The sequence below is a fragment of the Mus pahari genome, unplaced genomic scaffold (genome assembly GCF_900095145.1).
Source record: "Mus pahari unplaced genomic scaffold, PAHARI_EIJ_v1.1 scaffold_14186_1, whole genome shotgun sequence".
Lineage (NCBI taxonomy): Eukaryota > Metazoa > Chordata > Mammalia > Rodentia > Muridae > Mus > Mus pahari.
The window spans coordinates 1-6,446 of NW_018392992.1; the positions used below are offsets into that span (position 1 = coordinate 1).

The 6,446-nt window shown below is 37.5% G+C and overlaps 1 pseudogene; it reads right to left on the bottom strand.

Annotated features, from left to right (window-relative positions):
- Nucleotides 1–4,440: 4,440 nt before the first annotated feature.
- Nucleotides 4,441–6,178, bottom strand: LOC110315294 (annotated as a pseudogene).
- Between the last annotated feature and the right edge of the window lie 268 nt (nt 6,179–6,446).

Genomic DNA, 6,446 nt, shown 5'->3' on the forward strand with positions numbered 1-6,446 from the left:
ACCAGAGAACTCCAGAACCTAATAAACAGTTTCAGTGCAGTAGCTGGATATAAAATTAACTAAAACAAATNGGTGGCCTTTCTCTACACAAAGGATAAATGGGCTGAGAAATAAATTAGGGAAACAACACCCTTCAAAATAGTCTGAAATACTATAAAATACCTTGGTGTGATTCTACCTAAGGAAGTGAAAGATCTGTATGATAAGTTCTTCAAGTCTCTGAAGAACCAAATTAAAGAAGATATCAGAAAATGGAAATATTTCCCATGCTCATGGATTGTCAGGATTAACATAGTCAAAATGGCCATCTTGCAATCTACAGATTCAATGCAATCCCCATCAAAATTCCAACTCAATTCTTCAAAGAGTTAGAAAGGGCAATTTGCAAATTCATCTGGAATAACAAATAAACTAGGATAGCAAAAACCTCTTCTCAACAATAAAAGAACCTCTGGTGGAATCACCATGCCTGACCTGAAGGTGTACTTCAGAGCAATTGTGATAAAATCTTTATAGCACTGGTACAGTGACAGACAGCTAGATCAATGNAATAGAATTGAAAAATCCAGAAATCAACCCATACACCTATACTCACTTGAACGTTGACATAGGAGCTAAAACCATCCAGTGGAAAAAGACAGCTTTTTCAACTAATGATGCTGGTTAATTTGTGGTTCTCATGTAGAAGTATGTGAATTGATCCATTCTAATGCCGTTGTACAAAGCTCAAGACTAATTGGATTAAGGAACTCCACATACATCCAGAGACACTAAAAGTTATAGAGGAGAAAGTGGGGAAAAGCCTTAAAGATATGGACACAGGTGAAAAATTCCTGAACAGAACAGCAATGGCTGGTACTGTAAGATCAAGTATCTACAAATGGGACTTCATAAAATTGCAAAGCTTTTGTAAGGCAAAAGGCACTGTCAACAAGACAAAAAGGCCACCAACAGATTGGGAAAGGATTTTTACCAATCCTAAATCTGAAAGGGATCTAATATTCATCATATACAAAGAGCTCACCAAGCTGGACTACAGAAATTCAAATAACCCCATTGGACCCAGCAATACCTCTTCTGGGCATTTACCCAGAAGATCTTCCAACTGGTAATAAGGACACATGCTCCACTATGTTCATAGCAGCCTTATTTATAATAGCCGGAAGCTGGAAAGAACCCAGATGTCCCTCAGTAGAGTAATGGATACAGAAACTGTGGTACATTTACACAATGGAGTACTACTCAGCTATTAAAAACAATGAATTTATGAAATTCTTGNGCAAATGGATGTATCTGGAGGATATCATCCTTAGTGAGGTAANCCAATCACAAAAGAAGTCACTAGATATGCACTCACTGATAAGNNGATATTAGCCCAGAAACTTAGAATACCCAAGATACAATTGGCTCAGGATTCCCAATTGAATAACACACGAGCACACATTGGCACACGCGCACGTGCGCGCGCACACACAAACACACACACACACACACACACACACACACACAGAGAGAGAGAGAGAGAGAGAGAGAGAGAGAGAGAGAGAGAGAGAGAGAGAACCTAATATTTAATATGCCTAATCAGCTCAATGGATTGGCCATTTCCAAACTTCCACATTGTTAACACCTCCTTTCTGCTACTCCTGAATTATTACTTACTAAAATCTATATTCCATCTTTGTTACCCTAGACCCGAAGGGAGTGTGTGTGTCCTGGTGTTGTTCTTCCCTGGCTCTTATGCAATTGTATGCTTCTGCAGCCCTCAAGCCTGGCTCTTATTCTTTTGCTGGCATGTTGATTCTGCTTCTTACTGGGTCCTCTTGCCCATGAACCCTAAAGTCCTACCTCTTTCTGCCTGCTCAGGCATTGACTGCTGGCAACTCTATTTACCAATCAGAACCAGCTGTGTAGAGGGGCTCTCAGTGTTTCACATGTGGGAAATCATGCAATTTTGGAATCCCAGATGACATAATTCAAGCACTAAACCAAATCCACAACACTACTGCTTTACCTAAGAGGTCTTAGAATTTCTGCTTACATGTCTCACCCACCTATCTAGAAGTTCTTTCTATTTTAATGAGTCAAATTTTATCTGCTCTTTGTACTCATGATGGTGAGATTTTTTTTGAGTACAAGATAGAGCAATTATATTTCTAGGTATACATTTAAATGAACTGAAAAGAGATGCTGAAGAGATATTTTTAACTTGGTCTCGAGAGTAATATTGTGAACAAGACATAAACCTGGAAGTAATGAGTATAAATTAGTAGATGAAAAGATGAGCATATAAAAATATGTATGCAAGGAGGGTTCCTTAGATTAAATAGGATAGGTTGACAAATGTTGAAACAAAAACATCTTTAAAACAAATATCAACTTAATAAAATGTGTATTTTTCCACAAATAACATTTTTAAAATAATCAAAGTCAGAGAGACAAAATATGAGGATGACCATGACTGACATATGAAAGTTTGAGATTGTCCGAGTTTTAATAAGACTGAGTTCTATGAGGCAAATATACTGTAGTATTGTTTGGTGATGTTGTTTGAATAACATTTTAATACAATTATGAATATGTCTGAGAAAAATGAACTACATCCAAAAAGGTGGATATGGTAAAGTGCATATCTACTTCATTTAGACAAAGTATGAAAAAAATATCCAATGCCATTTGATAGTGAATGCCAAGTGTACCAAACGAGAGGGATGGGAGAGTAGGTGGCAAACTGACTTGGTACTAAGGAATATGGTGGTGGTTTAGGAAGGAATTGTTTCAATCTCAGTACTCAAACAGCAAGTCATAAGCAACATTTAGAGAGCTTCTGAAGCTGCAATCTCAAGAGGGCCTCAAACAGATCTGGTTTCTCAATAGATGTAAAAAAATACCTTGGAGTGCATTCCTGACTACATCAAATAGCACAGTGTATATGCTTTCATCCTGTAGCTACTGCAGCTACTTATAGATTATAGACAATGTATCCAAACCCCTCCTCTTCATGTAGCCATTCTCAATCTGAACCAGTAATTAAACATTTCTTTCTCACAACCTCACTCATGTGAAAGCTTGCAGTCAAATAGATAACCCTATCATTGGGATTAGCCATTTGTTCCTATGGCTATTTTATCACCATAATTCATGATTAGATTGAATTTAACACCAACAAAAGATTTCCTCAAAATTGCGCATGAGGCACCAGAGATGCAAAACAGAATTCCAAACAGATTGGACCTGAAAAGAAATTTCTCCTGTCACATAGTAGTTAAAACACCAAATGCACAGAACAAAGAAAGAATATTAAAAGCAGTAAGGGAAAAAGGTCAAGTAAAGTTTGAGATTGAATTGAATGTGTTTTGAATGTGGAATTTATTATAAAAGTAAAACAGTAACAAGATGGTTTTATTGAAATCAAAGGAAGATGTTCAGAGTTTAGTCAAAGCTGTTGGGTAAAGAGCATTCTTAGTTGCATCCCAGGTAGTACTGTAGACAAGACATTCATCATAGTACTGTTACAATATAATTCAGTTCTAACAATTCTCTATAGAAGGATGACATGGAATCCACTGTGGAAAAAAAACGTTGAACTTGCTCTTATTCTGTCAGTTTCAAGGACAAATTATTATCTAAAGCTCCCCTCAATAAGGGGCCTTGCAGCCTGAAACACACAGAACAAGACACAGCAATGACCCTAGAATAAAGTGGGGAAGAAAAGTACAATCTAGGTGACATGGACTAGAGAAACATTTGACTTCAGAGCTTTTCAGGTTACATTAGACAGTAAATCCAGACATAGTAGTTAGGGAAATTGTAATTTTAACCCACGGTTTCACCTATTTCCAGGTCTCTATAACCTACCACAGAGCAGAGTGCACAAGCAATCAAAAGTATTTCTTTTACTGTCACCACCATGAACAATATTTCCTGGATATCCATTGGATAAATGAGTTTGATAAAAGTCTACAAAGTGAGTTCCAGGACAGCCAGGGCTACACAGAGAAACCCTGTCTCGAAAACAACAACAACAACAAACAACAACAACAACAAAAATCTCGGTATACACTGTATATTAGATAAAATGCAGATAGACATACGTGGCAACGCTGCCATAGTCTTTCTGACAAAAGTCCCAAAGAGGACAGAATTACAATTTAATGATTTGGCTCAAAGAGGAGAAAAATCTGATAGTGAAGGTGAGTACAGACTCATATAATATAAATACTTAATAGACCTAGAACAACCTGCCTCACACTCAAGGTAGCCCTGGTTCCCAGTAAGTATGTGACATAAAGCAAAGGATTGAATGAGTAATTGCCACTCACTGTGGAAAGAACAAATAAATGATAAAGAAATTGACTTGGGTGTGGAGATGGGATTGTCAAGGCAGGCTTTGGGTGAATGGAGAGCATTGCAGATTGTCAACATAACTCTGATGTAACTAACTTGCATTGTGTACATTCAGAAATTTCTTTAGAGGTGAGAGGGAAATTTCCCTGGTTACAGAAAGAACCAGTGAAGTCATGCATGTCCAGGGCCCAGGTCATGGCACCTCCCAATTTATTACCCTTGAGCAAATGAGCCTGTTGAAACAGAGGACATGAGTCACTTGATTTCCTGTGAATCAAGGATAGATCTCACCACATTAAATGGTCTAGGCTTACCTTCATCTGGAAGCTTTTGACATTATTGTAGCCAACCCACTCATTGTCCTGATAGGCATAAGGTACTTCCTGGTGTCATCTGAACTCTCAGGGTCTCCATCATTCACAAATGTACATATCTTTAAACAAATATTCAAACCTTTTAAATATACCAATAAGAAAAATATAGCATACAGTTTATATATTTTTATTCTTTTGTGCAATGTTCTCCATTTTCTATAGTGTTTTATTTGTCTTACAGTAAACAGAGACATTTTCTTTAATTTAGTGGTTATATAGGATATATTTAGGATGTTGCCCAGACTAGAGAAGTGATTCAAATTGAGGTGTATCACTAACCCTCATTATTACATTTTTACTTTCTGAAATATTGTCCTGATGAATAGCTAAAATTGTCTTCAAAGTGGTGATTCTTCTATCACTGGTTCCTAAAATGTGAGATTCTAAATATTAGAATGAAGGCTAAAATTAGTATTCATAGCTTATACTGTGATTTCATCTATTTCCACATACTTATGAACATTGAACAAGCTTATGTGTATTTGCACTCAAGCTTATTAAACTAAGCAACATCATGAAAGAATAGTAATGCTTGAATTACTTTTTGAATGACCACATGTTGACATATCTGCACTCTATTTTTAGAATCTACCCTAGAAGAAAATAGATACTCTATAGTCATATTTGCAGATTGTAAGTTGTGAACTCTTTGTATCAAAGAATCTTGTATATTCTAGAGTACTTATATAAAACTACATCGGGCGTGGTGGCACATACCTTTAATCCCAGCACTCAGGAGGCAGAGGCAGGGGGATTTCTGAGTTCAAGGCCAGCCTGGTCTACAAAGTGAGTTCCAGGACAGCCAGGGCTATACAGAGAAACCATTTTAAGTGTATCTGATTGAAGATGGCATAGTCATCCATGGGAGGAGAGGCCCTTGTTCATGCGAAGATTATATGCCCCAGTACAGGAGAATGCCAGGGCCAGGAAGCAGGAGTGGATGGGTTGGAGGAGCAGGGTGGGGAGAGGGTATAGGGGACTTTCAGAGAAGAAACTAGGAAAGGGTCAGCATTTGAAATGTAAATGAAGTAAATAGCTAATAAAAAATTAAAAAAAATACCTTCATCCCTAAGATGAATCCAACTTGATCTTGGTATATTTAAATAAATAAATAAATAAATAAATAAGTCAATGTATCTGCACGTGGAGAGTAGGTACTAGATATGATGAACACACAGTTTCAGCCAATTCCAGTTTACAAACAGAGAATGGGGTCTGTAATTCACTGGGCACAGTATAACCAATATACTTACCATATAGTAAGCCCAGAGCCCTGTTTCACCTGTGGACTTCCCTGGTGGACTGGCACTAGCAGTAGGGGTTCCAATTCCTGTGCTACAGAGTTCACTCAGAATAAATGTATACCAATATGCTGGAAATCCCACCAATGGCTTCTTAGAAGCTGCCCTATGTTCCTTCCAGTAGGTTATAGTTAAATCCTGTAGTGACAGAAGGTACATTTTCCAAAGCACCTATTGACATGTGTTTGTACAGGTTAGTTCCTGTACAGTCCTGCTCTGACAGTTTAAACTATGTGATATGGATGGTTAATTAATAAGATCCGGAAGATCCAGCAATACCTCTCCTGGGCATATACTCAGAAGATGTTCTAATTGGTAATAAGAACACATGCTCCACTATGTTCATAGCAGCCTTATTTATAATAGCCAGAAGCTGGAAAGAACCCAGATGTTCGTCAACAGAGGAATGGATACAGAAAGTGTGGTA